The sequence below is a fragment of the Passer domesticus genome, chromosome 6 (assembly GCF_036417665.1).
Source record: "Passer domesticus isolate bPasDom1 chromosome 6, bPasDom1.hap1, whole genome shotgun sequence".
NCBI classification, from domain to species: domain Eukaryota; kingdom Metazoa; phylum Chordata; class Aves; order Passeriformes; family Passeridae; genus Passer; species Passer domesticus.
In genome coordinates, this window is record NC_087479.1 from 13067943 (window position 1) to 13087023 (window position 19081).

At 38.3% G+C, this 19081-nt stretch overlaps 1 long non-coding RNA gene across 1 annotated transcript in view; it reads right to left on the reverse strand.

The window, feature by feature from the left end:
* LOC135302663 (uncharacterized) overlaps positions 1-19081 on the reverse strand; it is a 118364-nt gene that overhangs the window by 20504 nt on the left and 78779 nt on the right. Inside the window, exons 2-3 of the long non-coding RNA XR_010364238.1 lie at positions 6305-7630; positions 378-492 (exon numbers count right to left, since the gene is read on the reverse strand). This is a non-coding gene — a long non-coding RNA (uncharacterized LOC135302663). The remainder of the gene's footprint in view (positions 1-377; positions 493-6304; positions 7631-19081) is intronic.

Below are 19081 nucleotides of genomic sequence, written 5' to 3' on the forward strand. Positions count from 1 at the left end.
TTGCTTTCAGGCAACCAGTTTCATTTCTTCTTTGCAACAGTCTAGAAGCATGTATACACTCAGTTATCAAGTCTGAGCTGAGGGCTGTGCCCCAGCTACTTGTGGTTGACTTGCCCATACCCTAAATCTTGTACCGCTTCGGGTGACGAGCCTTAAAATGAGGTAGCAATTCCAGCTTTACAACCATAAACAAAGAGATGTTGTACAGCAAAATGACTGGATCAGATGTCAAATCCAAAAATAAAGGTTCATTTCCCACTGTGTAGCCATCAGTGCTAGGAGACCTGCAGCATGACCCAAAAGCAATTTACGTGGATATTTGGGAAGAAAGTCTCAAGTTATACAGAAATGGGTCAAAGTTTGCATGTAAAAATCACCTGACTCAGCTGCTTCTCATCTGTGTGAGAGCCTGATCCACTGTCCAGTAATGCCATGGGGAAGTTTGGCAAGATCTTCCTCCAGAGATACATTGGGATGAAGTAAGGTTTCTCTCTGAGAGCAAGAAGGGAATAATGTGGTTAGTGATGGCACAGAGGAGAGAAACCACAGAGGCTGTAACAACCTGCTGCTTGCTGTGATGCAAACAGCAAACAGGCACACAGATTTACACAACTGATAGCCCTGGTCCTTCTGTCTCTGTGCTTCTTGATGCACTTCTGACAGTCGCTAGAAAAACCTGTCAGTATGACCTGTCTGTCTTCCTTATATCCTTTACTTTGGCTTGTTTAGCCCTACTGAACTCTATTAAGACTTCAGGGGCTGCTGGATCTGGCCTTGGATTCTCTATAAAACAGTGTTATGCACCAGGTTAAGCAGCATCTATGGGGGAAGAAACAGATGCCAGGAGTGTAACAGAAAGGAGCTTTTGAAGAAAAAGTTGTGAAACGGACCTATTAGCAACCATAGAGGGCTGAAAGCCACCTTGATGGTGAGGGGACAGGGACAGCACTTAGGGTGACATCAGCCATGTGCTGCACTGGTTGTTATTCATGGCTGGGCAAGGGAAACACATGCCAAATTCCTCTCTGTTTTTCAGCATGTGATGTGTATCTTGATATAGTTACGGTTGATTATTTGGAAATATTTACTTTACAGGACCTAATGGTTGCTGTAGCAATTCTAGGAGCAGGAGATGGTCACTGCTGCAAAGAAAGTAACCTCTAGATAGTGCTACAATAAATAAAATTAAACCAATATTCATTTAGTATTGTTACTATTATTATAGCATTATTTAATTACTGAAAAGTAAACCAATCAGATTTAGGCATTTTCAGAATTAAAGTTGACTGTTCAGCTTTAATTTTAACCCACTTATGAATATGGTTTATATTAATATTCATTATGCAATTGCCTTTTTGTTTTCCTGTAAGATCCAGGGCTTATTCTGAACAGATAATGAGCGGTGTTTATTGAGAAAGCTGCTGTTTCATAGATTTTTCTATTTCCATTATTTTATCTGTGCAATTTTAATGTATTTTGACCAATAGGATAGATTATGACTGCATTTACCATACAAAAACTTGCCAGTTCTACCTGAAAGTGCTATTTAATTTTGTTAAGGTATTTCTTGAATATTTCTATAATTAGGACATGTGCAGAATGAATAATTCTGCAAATCCCATAGAGGTGCTCCATAAACACTAAGAATTGTCAAGTTTCCTGTAACACCCATTAGGGTGCTGTCAACACCATATTAATCAATCAAGACCAAATTTTGCCAGGTTTTATTTCCATCACTGTTGGATAAAATGAAGCCTGAGTCATCATTAAACAGAACTTTTTACAGTCTTCTGGTTGCTTTGAGCTATGATGTGAAGTTAGGTGGTTTTCAGCCCAAGTCTTAGGCTGTGCAGGCTTACATCCCAGAATCCTATTGTTCTGGCTCTAGAAGTGTGTGTCCCCTGCTTGATGAGTGCAGTGCAGAGATACTGCCTGGCAGCAAAAGGATACTGGTGTTATCACAGCCAGGGCAAAGTCTGATCAAATTAAATGCTGAGTAACAGGATACATCAGCTTAGCGGAGTTGTGTGCTAACCTGATTGATCTGCCTGTGATCCCGACTCAGCTCACTTGGGTGTCCCCCCCCACGACATTGCCTGGTGGTAAATAACATGTATCAGCTAACAACAGGACTGGCAATCCCAGGAAGGAAGGCAGGGCCGAGCAGTGACATGGTGCACTGGAAATACGGGGCAGAGTTGCTCTCCAGGCTGTACTTTCATCATGGCTGTAGACTGTGGTACCTTTTAACAGTACAACTTCTTTTGGTTTTGTTGTTAACTGAAGTAGGAGATGACTTTCAGAGTGAAAACAGAGCCGTTCTTCTAGGCAAGAGAAAGAAGTGGAGAATACTGACTGCATTTGGGAAAGGCAAAACTTTTAAGTGCTGTCTAATACCTTAGGGGAAATGCCTTTGATGCAAGAGATGCTGTGTTTTGCAGATCATTTCCCTTCCCCTGCTTTATCATACAAGGTGACATCGTCAATTGCACTTTCTGGGTTTCAAATTTTTGGGCAGTTATGAACAATTATATACCCCTTTTTAAAAATTATTTTTAATTTTTTCCTGCTGGAATGGAAAAAAGGCTGAAAACCAAGGTAAAGACTACCTGAAGATGTGTCAGGAATGTTCTGTGTTTTACTGGCAACCTGTGGAAGAATGGGAGCAGTTACTAAACCACAGCTTTACCTTGTGATATTAAAATAAAATAAATCAAAAAACCTCCTCTGGTGCATAAAGCTGGAATCAAAGTGCGACTTAGAATCACTTAGGTTTTTCACCCACAGGGAAGTTTCAGCTCTGCCACCAAAACAGGCCTTATGGAATACAGATATGTTAAAAAATTTAAAAACAAGATGTTTAGGAATTTTGAATTTTTCCTTGCAAATTCAATAGAGTTGTACCTACTTTTTAAATGGAAAAATAAAGAAAACTTTAAAAGACAGAACAGGAACATAGTAATGAAAAAAAAATCTATTGTACATAAATGGTTGCTTTTTTTTGTGAGAATTGGTGACAACACATTCACCAAGAGCTGCTGGTACTTCACCATTAGGTCATTCTGATTTATGGGTAATTTACATTCCTCTCACAGTGCTTTTCAATAAACAGCTAACTCTGATCTATATTATAGTTAATTCTAACAAGTCAGATTTCTAAAGGTTTATCCATCTAGCTAAAATGAACTTCAGTAATCTTTGTGCACAAAACACCCACATGGGTTATTTGTCTTGGATTTGACTGTTTGACAGAAAGCCTGACTTAAGGCTTGAGCATGAGAGCTTAGTGGAAAATGCTGCCATTCCTAGGGTGGGGGTTGAGGTCCAGGGCTGACCCCACCCTCTGCCCTTAGCTCTGAGCTCTTTGCAAAAGCAGAGAAACCACAACATTTGTCATCTGGCAAACCTGTTGTTTGAAAAAGAAAATCACTTCAGTAAAATACTTCAACAATTATAGTACATTTTAATTAGATGTTTATCACATAATTGCAGCTCAGTTTTTATTAGTATATAAAGTCTCCAAAAGAAACTCAAACCAAAATCCTAACCCAATGCCATTCACTGTAAGACTTTCAGTGATAGTAGTGGTCTGTCCTCCTACACTATTGGTGAGTTTTGGGTTTTGGAGCATACTCTGATTTGGTCACCAGAGAGTTGGGTTGGCAGCTAGATGACAGGCAAAAATGAACACCTCATTGTATCCCACTGTCACATCAGAATAAAAGAGAACGGATTTAGACTGTGAAAGAGGAGCAAGACAGCAAAACAGGCAACCTGGAATAGCAGAACATGTTGCCAGTTCAGGAATGGGACAGTACTAACATACAGATGCAGTGAAAGAAACTTTTAAAGCAGAGGGAAATGCCAAGCCTGGTGAGCTGTACCTGCTTCAGACGATTATCTGATGAGTCTGCTTTTTTTCTTGTATTTTGGCAAGACTTACTTAGCTAGTCTTGCCAGTAAATTCTCATCTAATTGAATTGACAAGCATGGACATTTTTTAAATGAAAGTTTCCAATCTGCCACAAATTCAACTGGTTATATTTTATTGTAGTATAGTGTCTGCCATATGAGTTAATATATTGAGTCACTTAGAGCTGCTGAAGAAGAAGGCTGATAAAATATCTTTGCACTGACAGAGAGTAGACCTGTGATCTTTTTAGGTCATTCTTTCTGGTACTGTGCTGGCTTTAAACCCCTTGCGTTTGGTTTGGCATGAATGTCTCCTTTCATTATTATTCTCATCCCTAATTCTTTCCTCAGCTTTAGGCAGTGAGTTCTTGGCTGCGAGTTCCTCCCACCCATTTCATTGTCTTATTTGCTGATCATGAAGCACCAAGAGTGTGTGTTCAAAGAGGTCAGTCCTACCAATTTTGAGAAGTCCAATTTTGAGAAGACTTATGACCAGCCTCAACTCCCATTAAATTTAACAGTGAAGACTTCTCAGTACTTCTGCAGTTGGCAAGATGAAACTATAAATTGGTAATTATAATTAAGTATTTGTTAGGTATTATGAAGTATCTTGAAACACCTCTATCTTTCCCTCCCTTTCCCCCCTTGTTGTTGAGACATTTCCAAAAAGCCTAATTTTCTACAATTTCTATTATATGTGGAATTGTAAATTTACCTTTTATGCTTCTATTTCCATATTTCTGAAGTGTGTGCTTTCAAAATGTGTGCCTATGTGAATATTAGTTATTAGGACTCCTTTTGGAGGGATTAGAGATTATTATGCCAGTGAATATAAAATACTAAGTAATCTTTTGTATGGAGGGCATTTCCAAAATCACAGAAAATGCTGAGTTGAAAGGGAGGCACAAGGACCATTGAGTCCACCTCCTGGCCCTGCACAGCACTATCCCCAAGAGTTGCACCATGTGCCCAAGAGCATTGTCCAAATGCTTCTTGAATTCTGTCAGGATTGGGGCTGTGACCACTGCCCTGGGGAGCCTGTTCCAGCCCAGCCATGTTCTGGGTGAAGAACCTTTTTCTAGTATCCACCCTAAACCTCCCCTGACACAGCTTCAGGCCATTCCCTTGGGTCCTGTCACTGTCACCACAGAGCAGAGATCAGTGCCAGCCCCTCCTCTTCCCCCCACAAGGAAGTTGTAACTGCAGTGGGGTCTGCCCTCAGTCTCCTCCAGGCTGAACAGACCAAGTGACCTCAAACACTCCTCACATGGCTTCCCCTCATGGCTCTTTATCTTCATTGCTGTCCTTTGGAAGCCTTGTAATAGCTGTACCTCTTTCTTATATTGTGGCACCCAAAACTGCCCTCAGCTCTCAAGGTGAGACTGCCCCAGTGCAGAGCAGAGCAGGACAATCCCCTCCCTTGCCAGGCTGGTGATGCTGTGCCTGATCCCCCCAGGGCACAGTTGCCCCTCCTGCCTGCCAGGGCACTGCTGGCTCATGTTCAGCTTGCCATCGACCAGAACCACAGGTCCTTTTCCATGGCACTGCTTTCCAGCACCTCGCTCCCCACTCTGTCCATACAGCCAGGGTTGCCCCATCCCTTGTGCAGAACCATCACTTTCCCTTGATGAACTTGACATGGTTGGTGATTGCCCAGTCCTGTAATTTGTCTCTCTGCAGGGCCTCCCTATTTCCAAGGGAGACAACAACTCCTCCCAGTTTTGTATCATCTGTCAACTTGCTTAGTATCTGTCTAATGTTAGATATTCTGAAGATTTCCTATATGTGCTGGGAAATTATATTTGTGTATTTTGTATGTTAGCACACACATGTATGGGAGTGTGTTTTGCCAGTGTGCATACCCAGTGCATTAATACTTGCAAATAGAGCTGCTGTATATACAGTTTTAGAACAGTTTGCCAAGTTTTACTCAACTGAACCATGATTTTTAAATGACAAATATTTGCTTGGAGGCTGCGTCTATGCCAAGATTCAATCCTAATTGCCACTGCAATATCTGAGTTAGGGAGCCATGAAAAATGAAATACATACTGAAAAGTAAAAAGGAAAAAAGTTAGCTTTTGCAGTTTTGCCAGGTGAGTACTTAAATAGTTGATTCTAAGCTTGCTACAGTAATTTACAATTACAATTACCTGCTACAATCTGTATATTGAATGATGCTGTTTAGGAAAGAGTTTTATCTGATTGCAAGGAGCACTTAAAAAAAGCTCCAGATATATCACACCATTTGGAGTTGTGATTGTCAGGATCTGATCCAAAACCTACTGAAGGCAAGGGAAAGAGACCTGTTAACTTTAAGAACTTTGAATTGGACCTGACTGACAGCATTAGATAGATCTTTTTTCTCGTCTTAAAAGTAATGCGGACTCACCTTTTAAGTTTTGAAGGTTAAATTCTATCCGGATTATCATGAGCTAAGAGCTAAGGATCTTTCGTGTGCCATGAGCTATATGATATTAAACCTCTTCATAACATTAATTCCTCATTGAAAATTCTTCTGTTCTTCAGTGGCCACAGGAAGTTGAGTTAGAAATAGAGTCCACAGTCTTTCAGATTCTTTGCCTACATACATATATTGTAGAAAAGTTCACTTCTTGTCTCAGTCAAACCTGTGCTTGGATAAAACAACCCTGTAATTGTATTGTTGTAACCCTAGTCTTTTACCCCATATGGCTCATATCAGAATTTTTTTCCACGATAGCAAAAATACAGAATGAGTCTCACTTGATTATACCATTGCACCACAATTATCTCCTTGCAGTACAGAAGGCACTGCCAATCACCCCTCTTGGTAGCAACATTTAAAGGTTAGGTTTGGAGCACTTAGAAACCAGGGACTGAATGTCCTCTGCCTGCCATGGCACCTGCAGTGAATTGATCATACTTGATTACAATACATGAAATCCCAGCCTGCAATACAGCGGTTCTATTGCAAAGCTTGTATGTAATCAGAGGAAAAATCCAAGAGTCTTGCTGTGTCACAGTAGGGTTGGAAGGTAGAATAGAAAATATGGGTTGTCTGGAGGTACAAAGGGAAGCTCAGGGGTTATGCTAAGCTGGAGAAGTGTCTTTTTCTGTGTCTGTCCTAGCAGAAATCCCTAGAGAAGCCAACAGCTTGAATCTGTGCAATATCTTCCACGAAAGGAAGTGCCCAAGGAAAGTCATGATGTGAGGCAGCAATATACCACACCTGAAAAGGAAACTCATGGTGATACAGTGAGGAGGATGACCGTGGTGCAACAGTTGTAGAATATGAAATACATACACCATGAGACAGTTCTGTTTTGCAGTGGGGTCTTTAGTCCTACTCAAAAAACAATGAGAAATTAACTTACGCAACAGATTACCTTAAACCCTTTTAAAGACATTGGCAATGTCTGCTTTCACAACAAAATCCCAGAAATCCTTATTGCCATTTCATCTCCAGGTTTATTGCTCTTCTTGACACTAGTCAGCAGCAGGGATGGCTCACTAGATCCATACCATGTCCACAACCTGGCTGTGAACTGCTTGTGCAACAGGTGTGTCCTAGATGTTGGAGTAATTGCTCAAGCACTGCAAAGGTGAGCCAAACATACCATAGGGTATTTGGTCCTGAATGCCATGAGATGCAACTCCTCTTGGGCTGACTGATGTTAGAAAATGCTGAGAATCTCAGTCTTCAGAAAGCTCTGATGGAGTTTCCTCAAATATGCTCCTGGAGATAAATCACAACTCAATTCAGCTTAAGGCCAATCAGTGCCTGTCTTCATCACCTGCTATTATATTTCCACTTTTCTCCCTGTTAGGGCCCTTTTCTTGTACCTTACCCAGTAAACTACACAGCCCAGGTAAAACAACTGTTTCTCTAGCTGAAAAATTATGGTAACATGATTTTAATTCTTTTCTTCAAATATGTGCCAGAATCTTACTGTATGAGGAATCTGTGCAAATATTTTTGTGATAATCAGTATTTTTTCTATTCTAAACCAGATCCTTCATAATGATAATGGCTACACAAAGAACACAAAATGCATACATTTTAGTCCACGTAATTCTTGTCTTTTTCAGTTTTGCTCACTGAATTTCCTGGTATGATGAAACTCCTGTGCTAACTGTAGAAAAATACCTGTCAGATTAAATACAATTAAATGTGAATGTAAGCCATATTAATTAAAAAAGCTAAGTTGTGTATGCAATACAATACTGTTATTTTCAGTTTGCCATTATTTAGAAGTTAATCCTTGACTATATAGCAAAAAGCAGACAGTCATACAAAACCCAGTGCAGTAAGTTGCAGGATGAATCCTTCATTATTCTGGGCATTGGTGTTTGTAGGGACTGAAGCTGCTAAACATCTCTCAAGACAAGCCCCTTGTTTTCCAGCTTCTGTCCCACACAACCTGTAACCTGGTAAAAGACATGTGAATCACAAAGCAGAAGAATGCATGTAAAGCTGGAACCACTAATTGAGAGTCCTACATCACCTGCAACCCAGCTTTGTGTCTTGTTAGAGGTCAAAGGGCGGAAGATCTGAAGGCTTTGCTGCAGAGTTGCTGGTTGACACAGAACGAGCTTAGGTGCAGTTAATAAAGTTTGCTCTGAAGCTGCACTTTCTGAGAACCTTACCTAAATACCGTATATCTACTTCATCCTGTCAAAAGCTTTGTCAGTGTCAGACTGCACAGGCGAGTGCCAAAATATGTAACCAGTTTTACAAATGAATAAGGTTAACAGGTATGTCCCTGCAGAGCAACAATTTCTCTTTTATAAACCCCACCTGAACTGGCGAGTGCTGCATGGACATACAGTTTTCAGCCTGCAGCCAACATTTAAGCAATAATCCAAAGTGACAGTTTTATGACAGATCTGAGTAACTCAGGATCTTTTGCTTCTTTCTTAAGTGAGATCCACATACAGGCAATTTACAGATGCTGAACAAAGGGAGGACTCTCCTCAAAGAGCAGTGAGGTATAAAGAAATGACCAATCCTTCAAAACGTTAAAGAGATTTAAATCAGAATGCCATTTCCAGGTTAACACTTCTGATCTTTAAAGTACTAGCGTAATAAATGTGTTAATGACAATTGACAAAGTTACCCTTCCTGGGCAGCTAATGACATCTTAACTCACAGAGCTAGTACCTCTCTACATTTCAGTCTGCAATCCTTCACAGAGCTCAGTTAAAGGGATACATGTGTTGTTACTATGTTCGGGTCAAGCTCCCCTACTATTAAATACAAAAGCAATTTTTAAAGCAATGATATGGCTGACATACAAGCCCATAAAACCATAAGAATTCCTGTTTAAATCTACAACTGGCCCCTCTGCTCAAATCTGTTGTGTCTAAACATTTCAGTCCATGGGGACCTATTAAAAGAAAGTCTGCACAGTAGATGATATTACACGATCCATGTGGTCATTTGTAAAAGCTGTAGTACATAAAATGCACCAAGGAATTCTGAGGGTTTTGTATTAGTTTCTTGTTTGGTTTGGTTTTCTCAGTTGCACAGTAATGGATCTCCATAGATTGGATTTTTATTAGATTACTATGCTGTCCTTTTAAGGAGGTGGTCCTCTCTAGAGACTGTGGTAAAACACATTATAGAAGATAATCTAGCATCTTCAGAGATCTGACTGGAAAAGAAGGACAAAGTCCTCATTTAATTCTGCATCCCTAGAACACTTTAGCTAGGTCTTTGTCAGCTAAACTATGGATTCCAAATTGTGGTAGCAATCTCACTTATGGACTTCTCCAGAATTAAGAAAAACAAAGCATAAAAGTGCATGGTGTTTGCAACAATTTATCTGCAATGCTATGAATAAAGCTGATTGCAAGTGCTCACTTATACATTTCCTGTGGAATTTTTTTTTTCCTAAATGGAAATTAGTGCCTGCTTTCCTGTAAAAAAAAAAAAAAACAACCCAAAACCCAATATATTTAAGACCCCTAGGTCTCAAACTACCATTTGAAGTATTTTGGCTGTTGTGCCTTTTGTTTTCCTTTTGACCAAATGTACAGTATTCTTCTGTGGAGAAGAAACTACAGCAAGTACTGGGTTGTGCAGGTTAACAAATATTACTGTAGAATTGCACAGTTCCCACTAAAGCCAGTGCCCTGAAGCATGTCCACAGGAACATTTCAGGTATGAAAACACTGCTTAAGTAACCATGCTTGCAGAGCTAAGAGAAAGTGGTTTTCTACAGCTACACACCAACAGAGAATTGCCCTTATACCTATTAACTTGTTTTTTCAGATGGAGCCAAAGGCCTGTACACTCCTTGCCTCATGCTGATGGCTTTTCTTTCTGTGCCTACAGCCAAAGTTCAGCAGTCCTGCCGAGGTAATACAGTTTTGCTTTTTAACTGTTCCTTTTATTTCTGTGATCACAAACATTTTAATTATGCTATAGCAATGCCTGTATTTAAGCATGTAATAGGTATATAATGTTCTCTAGAACAAAAGATTTGAAGTCATATAATGGCATTGCACAGTATGTAGCTCTCACGTTGTTACTCAGATTTGCCATCTAGAAGGTTTTTGTTCCCTGCTCTCTCTGATTCAACCTTTGTGGCACAACAGTAAAGAGGCTTTGAATACAGTGTAGGGAATAGACAGCCTGGCAGACAAGCAGGGGTCTTTTCCTGCTCAAATACATTTCAGCATGACACAAATGTGAGCTTTGTATTAGCCCTGTAAAGGTTTCACAGCCCCTGGTAGCAGGTGCAGGAGGAACATGCTCAGGACAGAGAAGAGGGCTGAGCAGAGCCCCGTGCATGTCAGGGGCAGCATCTGGGGACACACCACAGAGCTGAGCTTCACCATAGCTCTCCCCCATCCCAGCAGTGCTTTGTATGCCCTTCCCTGCCACCACGCATGCTGAAGGCAATAGCTGATGGTGCAAAATTCAGAGATAGCTTTTCTCTGCTTTCACAACCCTCAGAGATGTATAAGTAGCATGGAAAAGAGAAAAGATTTTACCAGTCGATTACTACTGTTAGTGTTGGGATGCATCAGATGATGTATTTTAACTTTCATAGCAAATTTGTTGTGACTGGTTACAATCACTTAGATGGATATAAAGTTTTTGTGTCTAGCCACATAGGAAAACTGTGAGGTATTGGAACTTTTTCTCATTCAACAGTTCCCATGGGAAGAGCTGTAGTAGAAGCTCACATCTCAGTTTGCTAACTGTTTCAATTAACTCTTTGTACATTACTGCAAACTAAACAATTAAGATAAGGGAAGCGAATCTCTGTGAAATAAGACGTTGAAGACTTTTTGGTGTGCTTTTTTAGGTTTTAAAGTATTATAGCAATTCTTGCTGTGCATTTTTGAAAAGCACATCTTTTAAATTAAAACATACTATTATTTTTGGGTAGTGAGCAATATTAGAATGATATTATGCTTTGATTATTTAATAAAGTGTTTGAGGTTTTTTTGTTTCCATTGCTGAAGTTATCCAAATTTCTCAAGTATTTTGTTTAACATAAATCTGTGAAAAAAATCTGTTAAAATTTTATTCCTTTGGCAATGAAGAGCACTCACTGTCTTCTGTAGCATCTCATGACTGGTGAACTTTTCAAACCCTTCTCCTATGTGTAAATCCTATTGATGTTATCAAGTGCTTGTAGAATGGAGCTCTAGGAGCAGGGTCATTAAGAACAGCAACATGATCAGCTCTTGGCAAATACTTTCCCTGAATGATGACCCCATAACTAAGCTGATATGATTTAATCATGAGCTCAAATTAGTAGTGATTGATGATGCTGCTCTGAAAATAGGAAATGGAAACAAGAGGCAGATAACTAGAAATAGCTGAGAGAGTTTGGTGACTACATTTGGCTCAAAAACACTGTCTTTTGCAACTTGGTCTGAGCAATGAAACTTTATAAATATAGGTTAAATTCTTCATTAGTATACAGATTTAACTCAGTCCAAACCATAGTGTCTTTGAAGTCCATTATTTAGTAGATAGGAAGACTTGGTATCGATGTTAAAATCTGAGATTTTTTGTTCTTTGTGAAAGGACATTTTTCACAAAGAAGGATCATATTTATTAAAAACACACTACTAAATGGGTTTTAAAATAAAATGCTCTGTCTTGTCTTTCATATTTTAAAAAAGACAAAAATACAGTTTCAGTGTTAGTTGTAAATGTGGCAAATCCAATCCTGCAATGAATTCAAATCTGTACATTTCATAAAAAGGCTACTTAGGGACAAGATAGTTTTAGATCTAAGAAACACATAAAAAATGACTCATTGTTAATAGGGTGAGCTCTTTGCATTTGGATTAGGGTTAACTGACAGTATCCAGTCACCTTTTATTCTCACATATTCCACCCAAGGAATGCTTTGTGCTGGTCTGAAAAAGAGAGAATTAGGTGTTCCATTTATACTATTGATCTTAATAACCTCATCTCATAAATACCTACTTTATGACATCAATAAAAAGAGAATAGCAGCAACTCCTAACAATAGAAATTGTTACTTTGTAATTCAAGTATTTCATTGAGCATCTCAAAGAGACTCCATAGTAGTGCAGTAGTGATATTTTATTACCAGTTTTTAAATATGTGCACAGAGAGACCATTTTTTTTTAAACAAGAGAAGATTCTAATTAATTGAGCACACTATAGCTTCTAGATCCCACAGTTATCAGAGTTCTTCTCTTTCAACTCTTATCTTCTTCCTGTTCTTCATCTCACACATTAAAAGGAGCATATCCCTTTAAGGGTGTTGGTGGGTGTAAGACTAATTTTTCACTGGGATCATTCAGATGAAATGAAACTGAGATCATTGTATATGGCAGTCTTACCTCCCTGCTACCCTGCATCAGCTGCAGATGGGAGTTATCTGCTCTGAGGGGATGGAACAAAGGGTGCTCCAGAGAGATAGACTTATTGTCACCGTCCAGGGACACTTTTCTGCAGCTGTGCCAGACCAGGACTGTCCCTGGAACTTTCATCCACCACAAAGCCACCAGCAGGAGGGAGTCCACTGCTGGTTTCACTGAAAAGCCCTGATACTTTCAGCTTCCACCTGAGGCAGAAGAAGGAAACAAGCAATCATAAGTCATCCTAAGGAAGAGGAACCAGAGCCTTTGCTACAACCAGCATTTGGGACAGGCTCATTATGCAGCCAGTGCCCACATCGCTACATCTGAGAAGGGACAACTTTTTTAGCACATCTGGTGGAATAGCAGCCTCAGATCAGACCCAGATGTTCCATAGATTACAACGCAGGCAGGACGTTGCCAACTACCTGAGGAATACATGTGAAACACTGCCTCTTGTTCTTTTAAAAGGTATTTTTCTCACATTACACATTGATTTATCTGTATTTTTATATATAACATTCTTCTAGCATATTCTTCCTGGTGAATCCCAGTAGTGTACTCCCTAAAGACTTGGTAATTTTTTATATCCTTTCAGAAAGTTAAGTATTTTTTTATGTTTCACGTTGGCCTCATCAGTCCCTATAGAGGATCATCACTTGATAGAATGAAGTAGAATAGAGTAGTTCCAGTTGGAAAGGACCTTCAAGGATCATTTAGTCCAACTTCTTGACCACTTCAGGGCTGACTAAAAGTTAAATCATCTTGTTAAGGGCATTGTCCAAATGCCTCTTAAAATTTGAGACACTAAATATTTGAATATTTGAAGATTATCCAAAAGCCCAGAAATGTCTAATCCCTTTTGCAGTATTAGAACCCATTAGAACTTCTCTTATTTCACAGGGCAATTTATCTCATGGTTCTTTTTCCTACGAAGAACTAAGGAGAGATGGCAAGTCTGTAAGACCTAGAAATATCATCCTTTTAAAATATTTTTTTTTTCTTCAAAATGACAGAACAAAACATGGCCCAGAGGGGAAAAATAAAGCCAAATTCTCAGTACGGAACTACTTTATCCAATGCAAGTAATTTCTCCCAGATCTAGGAGGCCGTTTTTATAACTGCCTTTGGACTTTGGAACAGACCTTTGTATTGGTAGATTTAAAGTGTAAGGTCCCTAAATTTGAGCCTTTGCTTCTCCAAATTCTACCACTATGACATGTCAGCTATTAATGTTAACATTTTAATCAATAGAAATAGCCCTAAGTTTCTCTTTTCTGTTTTGAGAATAATTATTAACAAATGGACTAAAAATATTTTATTTTCAGATCTTTATAAGAAATTGTTCACATTTTTATTTCTGTAGCTCTAAGAAGCCACTGAGTGCATGAGATGTAATGATATCACACAAGCACATCACCCTATTTTTCCTACAGCAGTGATTGAAACATATTTTACGAAGGTAATCTGGTACCTGGATATGTATCTCAAAATTTGCTTAAACATATTTCTAACACAAAAACCTTGCCTGGCATAACAACAATTCTCCAACAGGAAATTCAAGAGAACCTAGCATTGAGTTTTCAAGTACTCAGCATCTTCAGTGAGTGCCAGATTTTTAATAATAATCAGAATTCCTAATGAAGCACAGATTTTCAGAAGGGCTTGGTTCCTGTTTGTGTCCCAAAATAAACCCAATGTGTTGTAGATGGAGCTTTCAGAAAGTCTGTCCATGGTTTTGGGTGCTACTTGTTTGCAAGCTGCCTCCCAAGCACTCTTAAAATTGGTGCTGGATGGTTTTAATAGGCCAGAAGAGGTTTGTGAGCTCGATAGCTCTTTAGATTTGCAAATAAATACAAATGGAGATAATTTGTTTTTAACCTGCGGAATGCTTAATGAATCAAATCATTTCCTTTCAGGCATGAGAGCAGGACTGAAAGATGTAATAATTTAGTGTTTTATGGTCTCCAATTCTCCAGTTAGAAGTCTGTCACAGGCCCGGTATTGAACAATAAACTACTTCCTATTTTACCTTCCTGTAAAAGGCAAAAATCCATCAGTACACTCACAGAGAGATCCCTTTGGGATGAACATTGGCTTTAACAAATATTTCTATTTGCAAATGTTTATCATGATTGCTCTTTGAAGACGTGGCCCACTGAGAAGAATCAAACAAAAATGTCTTGGCACTTGTAATAAGTTTCTAGGAATTGAATTCATCTGGGAGATGACAGTATGAAACAGAGAAGTTGATTATTATTTTCTGCATTGACATAAAGGTACTGAATCATCAAGACATTTAACTAGATATCTTACTTTAAGTATGTGTCCTCTTTTTTAAAGAAATAAGTCAGTGGACGTTTTTCTACATTTTGAAAGTAAGATTGCACGTAAATATCATGTTCACACACCTACTAGGTAAAAAATTACCTTCCTGACCTTAGCAGGTGATTTGTAGAGCTAAAATTATCTGGTTAGTTTCCATGCATGGTCAATGAGAATAACCAGAAAATGAGACCAAAATTTGAGATGCTGAAGAAAGAGCCACAGACAACTAGATGGTACCAAGCAACAGCCAATGCAGTTTCTAGTTTTCTGCTGCATTCTGAACTAAGAATGGTGCTTTTTTTTTTTTTTTGAAAAGATCATGGGTCTTTTCAGTTGAAATCTGGAGCATGGATTATTCTCCTGGGAGCAAGCACCCAGTGACAGTGGCTTGAATGGAAACTTCTGCCCTACAACTCAACATGTTTTCCAAATATGTTTTGACTAAAAGCAACTGGGCTTTGGGAAGAACCCACTCTGGTAGCTCTGAGGGTAGCAAATGGATGGAAATTCTCTGGCAAAATTAACACCTAATAATTCACTGCTTTAAACTTCATCATCAGCCTTGAAAAGTCTGTAATTCGGTAGTCAACAACAACAAGGCTTAACAAGAATAGTATAGGGGCAGCAAAATCAAAGTTTATTTTGTTTGAGTCTATCTATAAAGATTGACTCTGTGATGATAAAAATCCGAGTACTTATTTTTAAGAATTTTGACATGACTGGTCTTAAATATTTTAAAATAATAAATATCTCTTAAATATATCAAAATATTTGCTTAAAATATTACTTGGAATTAATTTATATTTCTGAGCAGTGGTTACTTACAAACAGAGTCAGATCAGTAACATTATTTTCTATCTCTAGTAGGAACTCTTCCCCTGCATTAACTCATTTGCTTATTCATATTACAATTCTGCTAAAATCAGGGAACTCCTGATCCCACAGGCCATAGCAAATGAAATATTTATATTTATATAAAGAGAGTTTTGGAGGATGGAAGAGGCTTTCTCAGGTATATAAAGCATTTTATGTTGTTCTTTTAAGCAATAATTGTCTCCCTGCCTCTGTACTTTTCTAACCATTTATTTACTATATATTACACTATCTATAACTTCCAATGATTTCTACTTAAACCAATAGGTTGTATAAAGCTTTTAGTAAGCTTCCAAAAAAATCTGTTCTGAATTTTTTTTTTTTTGAAAAAAAAAAGATTTTATGGGCCAAATCTTCTAGTTTATTTTATTTTATTTATATATATATATATGTATGTATGTATATGTGTGTATATATATATATATATATATATATAAAACCGTATTATTTTATTATTGTATCATGGAATCCTTGGCAGATTTTATTTCTGAACAAGCACTGTCTTCCTGTCTTGCTGACCAGTTTTAGCAATTTATGGAGCACTTTTAACAATAATGAAAACATTCAGCAACTGGCAGCAAACATCCAGCAGTGCACAAACTGGTATCAGTTGTTAAACACAGATACCTGCCCCATAAATTAAGACTGAAAAGCCATTCTTCCAGACTAACAATCAATGCATATATTGTCAAAGTGAACAGGAGGATGTGGTTCGTGAAAGCACCCAGAATCTGTCCAGAATAATTGGAAATTCCATAGTAAAAACTGATATCCATAATTCACTTATATGTGAAAGTCTTCCACATTTTTGATCTTATTTGTGATTTTTCCGTAGGGTCTAAGGAATTAACATGCCATTTTCCAGCAGTATTTACTGAGAATTAATACCTGGTTCCTTCAGACACTTTTAAATGTTCATTTTTAGGAACCACCAAAAACCTGTGTGAAGCCATGATTTCATTCCCACTTGTTTCCATAGGCTTTCCATCAAGCCCTTGTTCCACAGCTGAGTACTATTTCCTGTTTTTAAGATTTCTCATTATTGTGTTAGATTTCCAGTTGGAAGCAGCTGCCACTAAAGTATTTATTCTTTCAAAAGACAGCATGGGGAGATGTTTAGTGGCTTACAAAGATGTGTTCATGGTATCGGGCCAGAGCCTTAGCTGATACAAATCAATGTAGTTCCATTCTAGTCAGCACAACTGTGGTGATTACAACACCAAGGACTTGGCTTTCAGGATTCTTTCCTCTCCAGATCATATTTAGTCACCTAAGTTGAAAGCAAACAGGGATTTTCTCCTTTAAATAGAAAATTCATAGATCTCATCAATCGAAACCCAGCGAGGGAGAGAAAGGGATGAAGGGATGCCCTACTGAAATACTCTCATAGTTCGCAAAATGTTTTTAGCAAGGAAGCAGAGAAATCTCCTCAGCTCTCCTCCATCACCTCTGCCTCTAATAGCAGTGGAAAATATCCTTGAGAAGGCAAAGACATTCCTCAGCTCATACAGGGTAGATTTGTTTTCCTGCTGGATGCATTTCTGTAGAAATTAAAATTGTGCCCCTTAGTTGTCCATCCTAAAAAAAAAAAAAAGGCTGCTTTGATGTGCAATTGGATCCTATTCTGTCTGGGACCCTGATGTTCTTGTTGAAAGGGGATTAAACCTCTGGGGAGCATGACAGCAGAAACTGTTCCAGAAGCAGAGTCAACACACCTATTCTCCCTTGCTGCTGCTTTTTCCAGCAGTAGCAGGGTCATTCACTGCTCAAATGTCTGATAACTCTGAATATAACAAAAGGTTTCGTTTCCTTGGGAGTCCAAATAACCAAGTATGTGGCTGCATGTGCTGTTCTTACTCATAAATGCAAATGCTAACCTATAAATCTTTCCTTTTACAGTACTGTAATAACATTCTATCTATTTAGCCTAGTACAATACAATCACAATAGCTTTTTCATTGTGCTGCATTCATATTAGACTACTATAATGAGATGCTACCACAATACCATGAAATAAAACGATGTTCTTGACGTATTTCCAAAACATTTGAACACTGTTTCCAAATCGACCTTGTGAATAAATTAAATAATAGCTTGCAAAAACGTCCTCTAGCATTTTCAGAATGTATGCAAATGCAAGCTTGAATGTTTACATGTTTCTTACAGTGTCTGGGATTATACAGCGTATTTGTGCGCATGGGTATTGTCTCTGGGTGTATTTGTCATTTGTGCTCAGTGGCTTGCACAGAATTCTAGCATGATTTGCCCTTCAAGTTGTCCAATTCTTCCTCCTCTCCCTGATGACCTGCATATTAAACTTCTCTTCTGTAAGACTTCAGATTTCGGTGGCCCTTTCCATTTGTCATATGCATTATTGTCACTCAGAAACCTTTCAGTGCTGTCTTTTCTGTACCTACCCTGACATAGCTCTCCTCTGAACCATTCGGTGTCTTTGCAGATTTCTAAAGGGTACCTTCTTCAAAGAATATAAATTATACATATATGTATAAAAATACATACACATGTACACATGTACATGTACATATACATAGGATTATCACATTGGTGGTTCAGAATAGTGAGGAAAGACTGAAAATTTAAATCAAATCCCTGGGACTCATTTTCCTGGAAGATACTTTTTGTAATTTTTATTTTGTTTTGTTTTGGGGCTATTTTTTCTTTTTTTTTTTTTTTTGTTTGTTTGTTTGTTTTGTTTTGTTTTGTTTAATTGATTTTAATGTTAAGATCACAACTGACTAAAAGACCAAAGTTTTGTTTATCTAGGAATGATTATTTGCAGGTTCCCCGTAGTTAACCTTCTGTTATTGGAGGACCCATAAATATATTCTTCTGTGATGTGATAAATATATTCTTCTGTCCTCTCCTTTAGAAACTGCCTAACCATAACATGCTGTAGAGTCAAAATGAGCTCAATTTTTGCCATCTTCTTTCCCATATCTGTAGATATCATTTATGGATGATCAGAGATGCACAGATCACGTGCTGTAAGGTGTGGTATAGATTTGTGGTTAATAAAGTCCAAGGGATCATTATGACAATAGTGTCTATTATCCTATATAAAATGGACTGAAGAATTTCATCCAGCCATTTATGCTTCTAACACATAACC